The sequence below is a fragment of the Rhinoraja longicauda genome, chromosome 32 (genome assembly GCF_053455715.1).
Source record: "Rhinoraja longicauda isolate Sanriku21f chromosome 32, sRhiLon1.1, whole genome shotgun sequence".
NCBI lineage: Eukaryota > Metazoa > Chordata > Chondrichthyes > Rajiformes > Arhynchobatidae > Rhinoraja > Rhinoraja longicauda.
Window position 1 is genome coordinate 22096871 of NC_135984.1, and position 15199 is coordinate 22112069.

The 15199-nt window shown below is 45.0% G+C and overlaps 1 protein-coding gene across 5 annotated transcripts in view; it reads right to left on the minus strand.

The window, feature by feature from the left end:
- The window catches only part of pknox2 (pbx/knotted 1 homeobox 2), a 411407-nt gene that overhangs the window by 17378 nt on the left and 378830 nt on the right, over positions 1-15199 (minus strand). The window lies entirely within an intron of this gene.

Consider the following 15199-nt stretch of genomic DNA (forward strand, 5'->3'; position numbering starts at 1 on the left):
ACTACCCAGTTTGATGCATTAAATACTACCCTGTTGAAAAGGGATTGAAAGTATTAATTATTTGCAATCGACCTTTCAGTGTGGAGATCTTAAAAATTGAAAGAATGTTTTTTTCTTGCTTCTTTAAACCATTTGTCTCCAGTTTCTTTATTTGATCTGACATTTAATCCATGCTCCACTCTTTGCTTTGCTAATTTAACAGTCTTTCATTTGGATTAGTTAAGGAGATCCAAAGCTGGTGGTTTTCGTTGTTACATTTTCCCTCACTACAATTTTACTGCTTTTCACCTTTTTACAACTACAACTATAACATTTGAAAGACACTTAAGGCAGGTAAATAGTGGTTCAGATGGATCTGGACCAAATGCAATTAGCTTAGAAGGAGCATCTCGGTCGGCATGGATGAGTTGGGCCGAAGGGCCTGTTTCTGTGCTGTGTGACTCCATGATTTATGACTCTCTATAACCCGCTGTGCAAAAGGGCTAAATACACAAGGGGAGTATAACTAATACCCTACAACTACAGACTGTGGCCTATTAAGTTGTGAGATTTGTCTACTGCCTTCAGTCTCCTATTGACAATGATTCCGCTGATGGAAGTACACGACATGTTGGTCACACCAAGATGTGAAGCAACAAATCTCTTCGTAAAAAATTGAGCAACAGGTAGTACATTCACTTCAGAGTCAATCTGTAGGTGAAACTTGATACTTGAGTTCATTATATTGACCAACACTTCACTGTAGTGTGGATGGAGTGTTGCAATGTTGGAGGCATCTATCTACCTCTTCAGATGCGATGACCTTGAGTAAGTGTATGTACACTTGAATTTTAAGCAATCGTCATCATGGTTAACTCTCAGAGAATCTTTAAATTCATGATCATCCTTAATAAGACTATCCTAATTCCAGGTTGTTTCATTTTAAACTGAATTGTAATTCCACAGTTGACATGATAGGATTTGAACTCACGTCTCTGGATTGCTTGAATGGGCTACTTGTCTAGTTGCTTAACCACTGTACCACTATCATGTCCCTTTGGGATCAATGGAGATATCTCTGGTGCTCTAGTAGCTTATATTTGGATGCTGTCCTGACTTATTCTTGCAAATATTGTAAGTGCTTCGTGGGGTTGGCTTACTTGAGCACAACCTTGGAATAGACACAAAATGCTGGAGACACTCAGCGGGTCAGGCAGCATCTCAGGAGAGAAGGAATGGGTGACGTTTCGGGTCGAGACCCTTCTTCAGACTGATGTCAGGGGAGGGAAGGGGACGGGACAAAGACAAAAACCTTGGGATATGTTAACTTAACTTGTTAACTATGTTAACCTGTGCTAACTGATGTGATAACAGAGGCTGAAAATATGAACAACCTTAGTCCTTTAAAAAAACAACTAACATTCATTTCTCACAATTGTGAACATAACACCACACAAATTAATTTTAAAAGACACTTGGACAGGTACACGGATAGGAAAGGTTTAGAATGGTTATGGGCCAAATGCGGGCAGGTGGGACTAATGTCACCTAGTGCATAGGCAAGTTGGACCGAAGGGCCTGTTTCCCTGCTGTATGCCTCTACACCATCCCAACAGTATGGTAAAGGGTGTGTGATTCAGTTGCCTGGTTTTCCGAGTGCTTTCAATTTGTTTGCAGTGTTCCCTTCAGTCAAATGTTAACGGCCCATCTCACTGTACAATCAAGACTGAGAAATCTTAATAACTTTTAATCAAATTAAAAATTAATTTGTTGCAAGGCATCATCATTACAACAGGCATCCTTCACAATCACTGAGGGAAACACAGTCTCCGACCTGTTTGTTGTCAGCGCCAAATACCAGCAAAAATACAAAGTGTTAAAGGAATCTAAAGCAGTACAAATTGCTAAGGCTCTTGCTTTCAATAGTCCATGGACAAGATCATCATTAACCCCCTTCAGGGCCTCATTAGGATGTGCAGCCAAGCCTGGCCCACAAGCCCATGAAGTCCTCTAATTGCATGAATCAGTGGTAATTGGGGCCTGAAGTAATGTATAGGAGAATCTGTCAAGCAGTTCTCTAACCTCGTATATCACTCTGCATCAGGGCTTCAAGCCTCAAACTTCAACCTTTCGAAAATGAAAGGCGTACTAAATTTAGAAGAAGGGCAGATGATGCCACTGTTGTTTATTTTCTGGCAATTGTTCTGTTGAGCCTTTTCCTTGTCAGTTAAAGATGTTTTTAAGAAAACGATTAGAATCTGCATAATGAGCCCACGTCTCGTAAGAGTCCTGTGAGAGGTGGAGACAGAGGGACAGAGAAAAGCTCACGTGCATCATAAATGGGTTCATATCCATGCTTCAGATTATGCTTATTTTTACCAGCCAACAAGTACCGCAGCAATGTCAATCCCCGCAGTTCATAAGTTCTAGGAGCAGTTCATAAGTTCTAGACTATTCGGCCCATCAAGTCTACTCCACCATTCAATCGTGGCTGACCTATCTTTCCCTCACAACCCCATTCTCCTGCCTTCTACCCAAAACCCTTGATACCCTTACGAACCAAGAATCTGTCAATCTCCGCCTTAAAAATATCCATCGGCCGTGATCCAACAGATTCACCACCCTTTGGCTAAAGGAATTCCTAATCATCTCCTTTCTAAAGATACAACATTTTATTCTGAGGCTATGACCCCTGGTCCTCGCCTCTCCCACTAGTGGAAACATCATCTCCACATCCACTCTATCCAGGCCTTTCACTATTCGGTTGGTTTCAATGAGGTCCCCCCTCATTCTTCTAAACGACTCGGATAACTGGACTTCAAAACTCAACCAACAGGAGCCCAAGGGGAGGGTGGGGGGCAGAGGTGCCATTGTGCTGCTACTTCAGCAGACCTCGCCTTGCGGAACAGGGAATGCACGGGTGGCGGCCAACCCAGGCGGCTATTTGCGTGCTAGCCACAGAAGCAGATCTACAAACTCATATTATAATCGCTCCACACTCTTCTTTATCGTTGTTTCCTTATCATCTACAGGAACAGCATCTCATATTTCGCGTGGGCAGTTTACAACTCAGTGGTATGACTCTTGAAGGTAGACACAAAATGCTGGAGTAACTCAGCAGGTCAGGCAGCATCTCTGGAGAGAAGGAATGGGTGACGTTTCAGGTCAAGACCCTTCTTGACTCTTAATTCCTCTCTCTCTCTATCCCTCCCCCACCCAAGTCGCACCAATTTCTCGTAGTCACCCAACAAACAGCTAACAATGGTCTGTTTCCTTTATCATCGTTAAGTTTTGACATAGATTTGATTTATTGTTCTTTATCTCTCTACATCATCGTCTATATCTCTCGTATCCCTTATCCCTAACTAGTCTGAAGAAAGATCTTGACCTGAAACGTCACCCATTCCTTCTCTACAGAGATGCTGCCTGTCCCACTGAGTTACTCCAGCTTTTTGCGTCTATCCCTTATCATGTATCTATACACCGGAAATGGCTCAATTGGAATCATGTATTGTCTTTCCGCTGACTGGTTAGCACGCAACAAAAGCTTTTCACTGTACCTCGGTACACGTGACAATAAACTAAGCTAAGCTAAGCTAAACTAAAACTAAACTGTCACCCAAGGGTCCATTGCTTAAAGCAGCAATAAATGCCAGTGGTTCACAGTAAGCTGTGGATATTGCTTCCTCATAAACAGCTGTGGTTATGTTGATCCCTCAGGAAACAAACAGGACTCGTTCATTCCGACTGAATGGATTCATTACGGCCACTTGCAGACAAACACTGTGATTGAAGTGTAAACACCTGAGGAATCAATATCAGCAATTGTACTGGCAATAACCTGCTCGTGAAAGCTCTAATGTGTTACTTGCAACATCACAACCTACAGTGGGCTGGCCAGACATGCAATGAGACCACTTTGGCACAGCGGTAGAGCTACTGCCTTGGAGCAGATCCGTCACAGAGGACTCTGTGATCTACGGACTATTCCCAGGGATGCATTCAGAGACAGACATCGAGTGCTGCTGGAAGGCCATCAACTCGGTGAAAGGCGCTCTTTGGTCTGCCCGAGCTTCGTTGACCTCCCAGCGGAGCGAGCTGTCCATTGGGGAATGTTGCCGACTGGCCCGCTGCAGACTGCAGGAGTACGTGCTGAGGGACGCACTGCAGCCAACGCCAAGGCCCTGTGGGGGAGGACCACAGTCTAGCTAGGGTCCTTCCGCTGCTGGACATGGGGGGCAGGGTGTGGTGGAGACGCCCCTCCAAATAAGGGAAGGGATTCTGTATAATTTTGTATAAACTTGGCAATGAATATCTGTATTGAATGAATGTATACCCTCCAGGAATGTCGGATAGAGTTTTCAAAGGAAAATGTTTGGTAAATATTTATTTCTGGAATAAAGTATTTTTTTGATATTAAAAGGTAGAGCTACTACCTTACAGTGCCAGAGACCCAGGTTCGATCCTGATGATGGGTGCTTGTCTGTATGGAGTTTGTACGTTCTCCCCATGACCTGCGAGGGTTTTCTCTGGGCGCTCCGGTTGCCTCCCACACTCCAAAGATGTCTAGGTTTGTAGGTTAATTGGCTTGGTGTAAATGTATAAATGTAAAATTGTCCCTAGTATGTGCAGGATAGTGTTAGTGTGCGGGGATCACTGGGCGGTGTGGACTCGGTTGGCCGATGGGCCTGATCCACCCTGTATCTCTAAACTAAACTAAATTTTATGACAGAAAGATTTAAATCCTGAAGAATCTGACATTTGAGAAACCAGGAATCTTTTGTTGAACAGAGACCTTCAGAAATGCAGGTTGGCGCATGCAGTACTAGTACAAATCCACAGTACTGCACACAAAATACATCGACACTGGGCTGAATTTCAATGATAGTACAGAACTTTATAGGACTAAGAACACGGTAGGAGTTATGTACACATCTCCAGCCTTTACAATATCTTCAGTGTAAGCTAGCCGTGTAATGACTGTCAATAACTGATCTTCAAATGAAGCCTTAGTAAACACCAAAGGACCACAGGAGTTTGGTTGAACGGGAAAAGAACAGCCCTATTAGAATACTCGCCTTCATTGGTCAGGGTGTTGAGTATCTGGGTCAAGAAGTCATGTTGAAGCTCTATAAGACTATGGTTAGACTGCATTTGGAATATTGTGTGCAGTTTTGGTCTTCCGGTTACAGGGTGTGGAGAAGGTGCAGAAGAGATTTACCAGAATGTTAGACAAAAAAAACCTGGAGTAACTCAGCAGGTCAAAAGCTACAAGGAGCATTGGATAAACTGGGATTGCTTTCTTTGGAGCAAAAGAGATTGAGGGGAGGGTTGTTACGAGTGAATAAAATTACAAAAGGCATAAATAGGATAAACCGTCAGAACATTTCTTCCTGGATAGAAATGTCAAAGACTAGAGTCAATAGACAATAGACAATAGACAATAGACAATAGACAATAGGTGCAGGAGTAGGCCATTCAGCCCTTCGAGCCAGCACCGCCATTCAATGCGATCATGGCTGATCACTCTCAATCAGTACCCCGTTTCTGCCTTCTCCCCATACCCCCTCACTCCGCTATCCTTAAGAGCTCTATCCAGCTCTCTCTTGAAAGCATCCAACGAACTGGCCTCCACTGCCTTCTGAGGCAGAGAATTCCACACCTTCACCACTCTCTGACTGAAAAAATTCTTCCTCATCTCCGTTCTAAATGGCCTACCCCTTATTCTTAAACTGTGGCCCCTTGTTCTGGACTCCCCCAACATTGGGAACATGTTTCCTGCCTCTAATGTGTCCAATCCCCTAATTATCTTATATGTTTCAATAAGATCCCCCCTCATCCTTCTAAATTCCAGTGTATACAAGCCCAATCGCTCCAGCCTTTCAACATACGACAGTCCCGCCATTCCGGGAATTAACCTAGTGAACCTACGCTGCACGCCCTCCATAGCAAGAATATCCTTCCTCAAATTTGGAGACCAAAACTGCACACAGTACTGCAGGTGCGGTCTCACCAGGGCCCGGTACAACTGTAGAAGGACCTCGTTGCTCCTATACTCAACTCCTCTTGTTACGAAGGCCAACATTCCATTGGCTTTCTTCACTGCCTGCTGTACCTGCATGCTTCCTTTCATTGACTGATGCACCAGGACACCCAGATCTCGTTGAACTCCCCCTCCTCCTAACTTGACACCATTCAGATAATAATCTGCCTTTCTATTCTTACTTCCAAAGTGAATAACCTCACACTTATCTTCATTAAACTGCATCTGCCATGTATCCGCCCACTCACACAACCTGTCCAAGTCACCCTGCAGCCTTATTGCATCTTCCTCACAATTCACACTACCCCCCAGCTTAGTATCATCTGCAAATTTGCTAATGGTACTTTTAATCCCTTCGTCTAAGTCATTAATGTATATCGTAAATAGCTGGGGTCCCAGCACCGAACTTTGCGGTACCCCACTGGTCAAGCCTGCCATTCCGAAAGGGACCCATTTATCCCCACTCTTTGCTTTCTGTCTGTCAACCAATTTTCTATCCATGTCAGTACCCTACCCCCAATACCATGTGCCCTAATTTTGCCCACTAATCTCCTATGTGGGACCTTGTCGAAGGCTCTCTGAAAGTCGAGGTACACCACATCCACTGACTCTCCCCTGTCAATTTTCCTAGTTACATCCTCAAAAAATTCCAGTAGATTTGTCAAGCATGATTTCCCCTTCGTAAATCCATGCTGACTCGGAATGATCCCGTTACTGCTATCCAAATGCTCAGCAATTTCGTCTTTTATAATTGACTCCAGCATCTTCCCCACCACTGATGTCAGACTAACTGGTCTATAGTTACCCGTTTTCTCTCTCCCTCCTTTCTTAAAAAGTGGGATAACATTTGCTATCCTCCAATCCACAGGAACTGATCTTGAATCTATAGAACATTGAAAAATGATCTCCAATGCTTCCACTATTTCTAGAGCCACCTCCTTAAGTACCCTGGGATGCAGACCATCAGGCCCTGGGGATTTATCAGCCTTCAGTCCCATCAGTCTACCCAAAACCATTTCCTGCCTAATGTGGATTTCCTTCAGTTCCTCCATCACCCTAGGTTCTCCGGCCCCTAGAACATTTGGGAGATTGTGTGTATCTTCCTCAGTGAAGACAGATCCAAAGTAATGGTTTAACTCGTCTGCCATTTCTTTGTTCCCCATAATAAATTCCCCTGCTTCTGTCTTCAAGGGACCCACATTTGCCTTGACTATTTTTTTCCTCTTCACGTACCTAAAAAAACTTTTGCTATCCTCCTTTATATTATTGGCTAGTTTACCCTCGTACCTCATCTTTTCTCCCCGTATTGCCTTTTTAGTTAACTTTTGTTGCTCTTTAAAAGAGTCCCAATCCTCTGTCTTCCCACTCTTCTTTGCTATGTTATACTTCCTCTCCTTAATTTTTATGCTGTCCCTGACTTCCCTTGTCAGCCACAGGTGTCTCTTACTCCCCTTAGAGTCTTTCCACCTCTTTGGAATAAATTGATCCTGCAACCTCTGCATTATTCCCAGGAATACCTGCCATTGCTGTTCTACCGTCTTCCCTGCTAGGGCCTCCTTCCAGTCAATTTTGGCCAGCTCCTGCCTCATGCCTCTGTAATCCCCTTTGCTATACTGTAATACCGACACTTCCGATTTTCCCTTCTGCCTTTCCATTTGCAGAGTAAAACTTATCATGTTGTGATCACTGCCTCCTAATGGCTCTTTTACCTCTAGTCCCCTTATCAGATCAGGATCATTACACAACACTAAATCCAGAATTGCCTTCTCCCTAGTAGGCTCCAGTACAAGCTGTTCTAAGAATCCATCTCGAAGGCACTCTACAAACTCTCTTTCCTGGGGTCCATTTCCAACCTGATTTTCCCAGTCTACCTGCATGTTGAAATCTCCCATAACCACCGTAGCATTACATTTTTGACACGCCAATTTCATCTCCTTTAAGTCCATAGCTTTAAGGTGAAAGGGGCAAGGTTTAAAGGAGATGTGCGTTTTTGCACAGATGTTGGTGAGTGCCTGCAATGCACTGCCAGGGTCAGCACTGTTGGGGGCTGAAAGGGCAGTGGCATTCAAGAGGCTTTTACATAAACACATGGATCTCGGAATGGAGGGATATGACTCAATTCCAGGTACATGGATAGGATAGGTTTAGAGAGAGATGGGCCAAACGCAGGCAGGTGGGATTAAGTGTAGATGGGGCATGTTGGCCAACCGTGGGTAAATTGGGCCAAAAAGGCCAGTTTCCACTTAGTATGACCCCATGACTACGTGCAAACAGGTGAGATTAGTTTATCTTGTATCATAAGAAAATAACTGCAGATGCTGGTACAAATCGAAGGTATTTATTCACAAAATGCTGGAGTACCTCAGCAGGTCAGGCAGCATCTCGGGAGAGAAGGAATGGGTGACGTTTCGGGTCGAGACCCTTCTTCCGACTGATGTCAGGGGGGCGGGACAAAGGAAGGATATAGGTGGAGACAGGAAGATAGAGGGAGATCTGGGAAGGAGGAGGGGAAGAGAGGGACAGAGGAACTATCTTAAGTTGGAGAAGTCGATGTTCATACCACTGGGCTGCAAGCTGCCCAGGCGAAATATGAGGTGCTGTTCCTCCAATTTCCGGTGGGCCTCACTATGGCACAGGATATCTTGTATCATGTTCGGCACATCGTGAACCAAGGAGCCTAGTCCTGTGCTGTACTGTTTCATGCGACGATTGTCAACAATTGACCTTCAAATGAGACCTCAATAACATCTCAGGGCCGCGGGAGTTGTGTTGAGCTTTACAAGAACGGCCCTATCAGAATGGTGGTCAAGATGATCCTTCACAGAGTATCAGATCAGTAGAATAGTGGGCCATGGTGCAGCCTCCTGACACTGTTCACACTCTGCACATCGGTCAAGTGGCTCACTTCCCCTTGCGGCACTTTCATCCGCTTGATGGAGAGCAATGGGAAGGTGCCTTGGCAACTGTACACATAATTAATAAATCACCTCTACGTCTGGATTCAAGAACATTCAACAAGGAAAGGAACAATGAAGGATCCAGCGAGTCTGACCACTGCAACACAAACTGCTCCATTCCTCTGCCCCTCCATCTGCAAATCACAGTCGACGAGTGAAATAAATTCTTTGTTGTGAGCAGACAAGAAATTTATTCTGCATCGGTAGAAACTAATTGCTTGATATTTTCCAATGACAATTGCCTCCTGACGGTGCTGAACAATATGTTGGCCTCCAACCATCGCTCCCCACCACTCCTGCATCTGTGGCTGGGAGACGCGTCCCTCTGTAGAAACAAGGTACTGCAGATGCTGCTTTATGCCAAAGATAGACACAAAGTGCTGGAGTAGCTCAGCAGGTCAGGCAGCATCTCTGGGAAACAACGATGGTTACTTTGGTGGATCTGAAATCGCACTCTCTGAGAAAGGACAGCAAATCTCAACCCATCAAGTGAAACCAATGGGTGTTTATAACAATCCATTATTGACACTACCATTTTGATTCCAGCTTTATGTAATTAACAGAATTAAAATTTCTCAGTCTCTCCATGGTCTCAAACATGGGTCACTGCATCATTAGTCCAGGTTCCTCGATATTAATAATAATAATAATAATAATTCATTTATTTTATATAGCGCCTTATCGGGTGCTCAAAGCGCTTTACAAAGACAATTAACATAAAAACATACAGACAAACTATCCTGACGGAAAAGCGGCGAATAAACAACGCCAGCGTCCTCTCACGTCAGGGTCCGGCAGTAGACATCAAAAAGCACAGGACACACAGGTACAATTTTTACACAAACAGCCATCACAGTGATTGCTCCAGGCATACCCTCACTGTGATGGAAGGCAAAGTCTTATCTCCTCCTCATTCTTCTCCCGTGGTGCCACGAGGTGATCGAGGCTCCCAACTTTTTGAAGCCCCCACCGGGCGATGGAAAGTCCCAGGGCCGAGCCGAGCAGGCCGATGAAAGTCCTGAGCCCCCACCGGGCGATGGAAAGTCCCAGGGCCGAGCCGAGCAGGCCGATGAAAGTCCCGAGCCCCCACCGGGCGATGGAAAGTGCTGCGGCCGAGCCACGCAGGGTGATGAAGGGCCTGCGGGCGGGTCGATCGTACCTCGCGCTTCGGGGCGGTTGAAGCTGCTACGGCTGGAGCTCCCAAAAACCGGTCGCCAGCCAGGGACCTGCGAACTCCCGATGTTGCGGTCTGCAGGGCCCACGGCCAAAGCCTCCGAGATGGTAAGTCCAGGCCCTGCGACCGGAGTCTTCAAGATCGATCCCAGCTGGAGGCCGCTGACTCCACGATGTTAGGCCGTAGCGCGAACGGAGATACGACACGGTAAAGGTCGCATCTCCATTGAGGAAGAGATTATAAACTAAAAAAAAGGTTTCCCCCAACCCCCCCACATACACAGAGTTAAAAAAAATAGAACAAAACGTACATTAAACAATGACAATAGACAAAAAACAAAAAAAAGATATTAATGCAGTAACTTAATTACGATGTTGCTCTACCCAATATGAACTCCTCTATGTTGCTTGATATCTCTTAAACTTTAGGCTTTAGAGAAACGGTGCGGAAACAAGCCCTTCGACCTACCAAGTCCACACCGACCAGCAATAACCACATACACTCACACTATCCTACACCTGAGGGACAATTTACAACTTTACCGAAGCTAATTAATCTACAAATCCGCATGTCTTTGGCGTGTGGGAGGAAACTGGAGCACCTGGAGAAAACCCGCACAGACACAGCGAAACATACAAACTCCGTCCAGACAGTACCTGTAGTCAGGATTGAACCCGAGTCCCTGGAGGTGTAAGGCAGCAACTCTACTGCTGCGCCACTCTGCCACGTCTGTCGCGCTAGCCAAAACACCGAGCATTTTGGGATGCATTCACATCAGTGATCCTTTTATTCTGAGGCTATGGCGACTAGTCCTAGACTCTCCCACTAGTGGAAGCATCCTCTCCACATCTCCTCTCCTCTATCCAAGCCTTTGACTCTTCGATCAGTGAGATCCTGCAGTAACAAATGTAAACTCTTGGCTTTCCAAGTATATCCATCTGACCACTTCTCACCCAGTCAAGGAACTTACTTTTGGTTCTACTCGCAAGGCTGACATGAATCAATGTACGCAAAGAGTCCAGCTGCCACCACAGTGTGATGTTTGCCCTGGGTGGCCACTTGGCACAGAAGATGTCCTTGCTCTCCGCTTTACCTCCACAATGTCTTGGTTAATGAATCGTAGACCCCCCCCAACCCTCTCAGTTATTCTCTCCCAGTTAACAAAAACAATGCTTTGCTGTGCTTTTGCTAGAACCATGACATGAATTAGTGCTGGAACACTTGCAAAATCAAAATAGTCATTTCGCTGTGCCGGTGGGGACAGATGTTGATGGAAGTACTGGGCACTGCAAATGTACGAATATCGCAACTGTGGTAGGCTAGTTACTGGTCGACATTGGGGCACTTTGTGCGGCGCGTGGATAACATTGGGCTGAAGGGCCTGATTCCCTGCTGTAAGACTCCATGACTGTCTGTGGAGCTTCTGCTGTTGACTCCAACTCATAGCAAACTATCAGGCCCAGAGACACCACCAGTACAGACAACATGCAAAAGACGTATAGCAGCCTTAAAAAGAAGACATCCAGAGCAGTCACTAATTCCAAAACTTATCTGAAAAGAGCTTCAAACACAAATCTACAGCTTTCAATAACAGATCTGGAAATTGGAGTTCCGTCAGGGATGTCCAGAAGTGCCTGTGTCAGTGTGATCATCCTCAAGACAGTAGACTTATGGTTCAAAAGCCAATCTCCCTGTTGCCTGTGTCAAAATCTCATGTACTTTGTGTTCAGACAGATTCTACTGATGGATTCTCGCAGGAGATAGACTTTACAAGGTGTCCTCTGAAACATCTCACTCCCTGTTACTTCTGCAGCTCTGCCCTCTGTGTGAATCATTCAAAGTCACAACAAGGCTGATGTGCTGTAAAGCCTGCGTGGGCACAATAGGCTGAGTGGGCTTTTTCTGTGCTGTATTAGTTTCTAACTAAGTAGTTTTATGTCCTGGAAGAAAACCCAGAGGAACCTTGAGATTGAAAAGGCCAAAGGAGTTGAAAGGCTGATTCTCAATTTTGCACTGTAAGGTAATCAACTTTCCACAGAGGCTAATTTACAGACGGTTTCCTTGGTTGGTAGCACCGTAAATGTTATACTGCAGTAACAGTGCACTGTGATCTATCTCCACAGTTCAGTTCCATTGAAGCTGATGGAATGAATCTTGCAGGCAGATAATAACACCGTTACTGCTACTTAATGGAACCAACTGGAGATAAAATTTGTAGCAACTATGTTTTCCTCTATTTCGGAATTAAAGTACTGCTTTTGAGCTCACGTGCTTCATAATGTGGAAAAATATTCACTTGTGATGCATAAAATTTTATAAGCAAAGAAGAAAAATAGCTAGTCATGACAACACTATCTCTTCCAAACACATAATGAAGACAATTGATTTCCCCGGACGCTCCGGTTTCCTCCCACATCCCAAAAATGTGTGGGATTGTAGGCTAATTGGCCTCTGTAAATTGCCCTTAGTGTGTAAGATGCGCAACTGGGAGAACATAGAACTAGTGTACAGGTGATCGTCGGTGAGCGTGGACTCAGTGGGCCGAAGGGCCTGTTTCCACGTTGTATCTCCTAAACCAAACTAAGACAACAGAGTTTTAGGTCGATGGATAGAATGTGGGATGTTTTGAGCTGCATTAGTAAATAATTAGTTCACGTATGAGTCAAATGGGTAAACTTGGTACTGCAAACTGCGACAACTCCATCAATAGAATGATTCATCATTGAAAACAGCCACCTAACCTCATAATACTGCAGATGGGCCATTTAGTGCTCACCAACGTCAGCACTACTGTCTTGTTAATTCCTTATATTTCCAGTAATCAATAAGCTCACTAGGTTTGCAAAATATTTTACTCTCCTACCATCTTCTGTGTAGAAATTACCTTCTCTAACATTTTGCTCATTATTTTGTTGTTGTCTTAAAAATCCAAAGTGAGTTATAGGTATCCCACACTGATACTCGGTAGCGGTTTTTCCGAGTTATATTAAAATCCAACTGCTTACATCTTCCAACAAGACGTGGGGCGGCACAGTGGCGCAGTGTTAGAGTTGCTGCCTTACAGCACGAGACCCGGGTTCCATCTAGACTGCAGGTGCGGTCTGTACAGAGTTTGTATGTCTCTCTTTGACTGTGTGGGTTTTCCCCGGATGCTCCGGTTTCCTCCCACATCCCAAAAATGTGCGGATTTGTGGGTTATCATATCATATATATATCATATCATATCATATATATACAGCCGGAAACAGGCCTTTTCGGCCCACCAAGTCCGTGCCGCCCAGCGATCCCCGTACATTAACACTATCCTACACCCACTAGGGACAATTTTTACATTTACACAGCCAATTAACCTACATACCTGTACGTCTTTGGAGTGTGGGAGGAAACCGAAGATCTCGGAGAAAACCCACGTAGGTCACGGGGAGAACGTACAAACTCCTTACAGTGCAGCACCCGTAGTCAGGATCGAACCTGAGTCTCCGGCGCTGCATTCGCTGTAAAGCAGCAACTCTACCGCTGCGCTACCGTGCCGCCCAAATTAATTGGTTAATTGGCCTCTGTAAATTGCCCTTAGTGTGTAGGATGCGCAACTGGGAGAACATAGAACTAGTGTACGGGGGGGGGGGGGGTGTGGTGTGGAGGGACCAGGAAGGGGGGAGTGGGGGGGAGGGAGGGGAGAGGGGAGAGGGGAGGGGACCAATGCAGGAGAGGTTTGGGCCCAACGGGTCCACTTGGTCTAGTTCTCCCTATGACCGCGTTGGTTTTCTCTGGGTGCTTCGGTTTCCTCCCACACTCCAAAGACAAGCAGATTTGTAGGTTAATTGTCTTGGGTAACATTATAAATTGTCCCTAGTGCGTAGGATAGTGTGAGTGGTTAAAAAAAAAGATGGTGCTGTTGTACAGTAGCTAGAGCTAGTGGACTCAGTGGGCTGAAGGGCCTGTTTCCGCAATGCATCCCTAAAGTCAAAAAGTTTAAAGTATATGCTGCCTGTTCACAGGTTAGCAGGTAGACATCTCATATCCAACTCAGTGAGCAAAATTTCAATCATTGTGCATATTTATTAAGGGCAAGACAGAGATGCTGCTGTTGAGTTGCTGCCTCACAATGCCAGATCCTGATCTCGGGTGCTGACAGTGTGGAGTTTGCACGTTCTCCCTACGACCATGTGGGTTCCCTCCGGGTGCTCAGGTTTCCTCCCACATCCCAAAGACGTGCAGGTCTGTAAATTAATTAGCCTCGATAAATTGCTCTTCGTGTGTAGCAAGTGGATGTGAAAGTGGGATAACATGGAACTAGTGTGAACATATAATTGATGGTCGGCATGGCTTGGCAGTCCAACGGGCTAGATTTACAGTCAGAGAGTTGTAAATCTGTGGAATTCTCTGCCTCAGAGGCCAAGTCTCTGAATGTATTCAAGGGAGAGCTAGATAGAGCTCTTAAGGATAGCAGAGTCAGGGGGTATGGGGAGAAGGCAGGAACGAGGTACTGATTGAGAATGATCAGCCATGATCACATTGAATGGTGGTGCTGGCTCGAAGGGCCGAATGGCCTACTCCTGCACCTATTGTCTATCATATGATCAATACTCATAAAGGGTTACAGAACTGCCTGAATAATTTATGGCGGAGTTATAAAGAGAAGGGCAATCTATTGCAGAATGAGCTGCAAACCATCTCTCAGTAGACATCTGCCTTGGAGCCCCTTTTTATACTTGCAGTGGGCTAAAGCACATACTCTGCTACCGGGAGGCTGACTCCCAGCTGTTCAGGAGGTCCAGAACAGTACCATTGACATTTTACACCCTCCATGTCCTTGACTGTGATCATTGTCAAAGCATTTCAAACTGAATGTTTATGAATATCAGGATTAAAAGAATAAAATATTTAAAAAATAAAATTAAAACATTTAAAACAGTACAATATTTTAAAAGGACTGGAAATAATCAAATAATTTAAATCTACTCAATTAAATCAAATTAACATCTAATTAACATTGTTTCCCCTGAGGCAGTGATAGTCATACAGTCAGAAGTGGGCCCTTCAGCC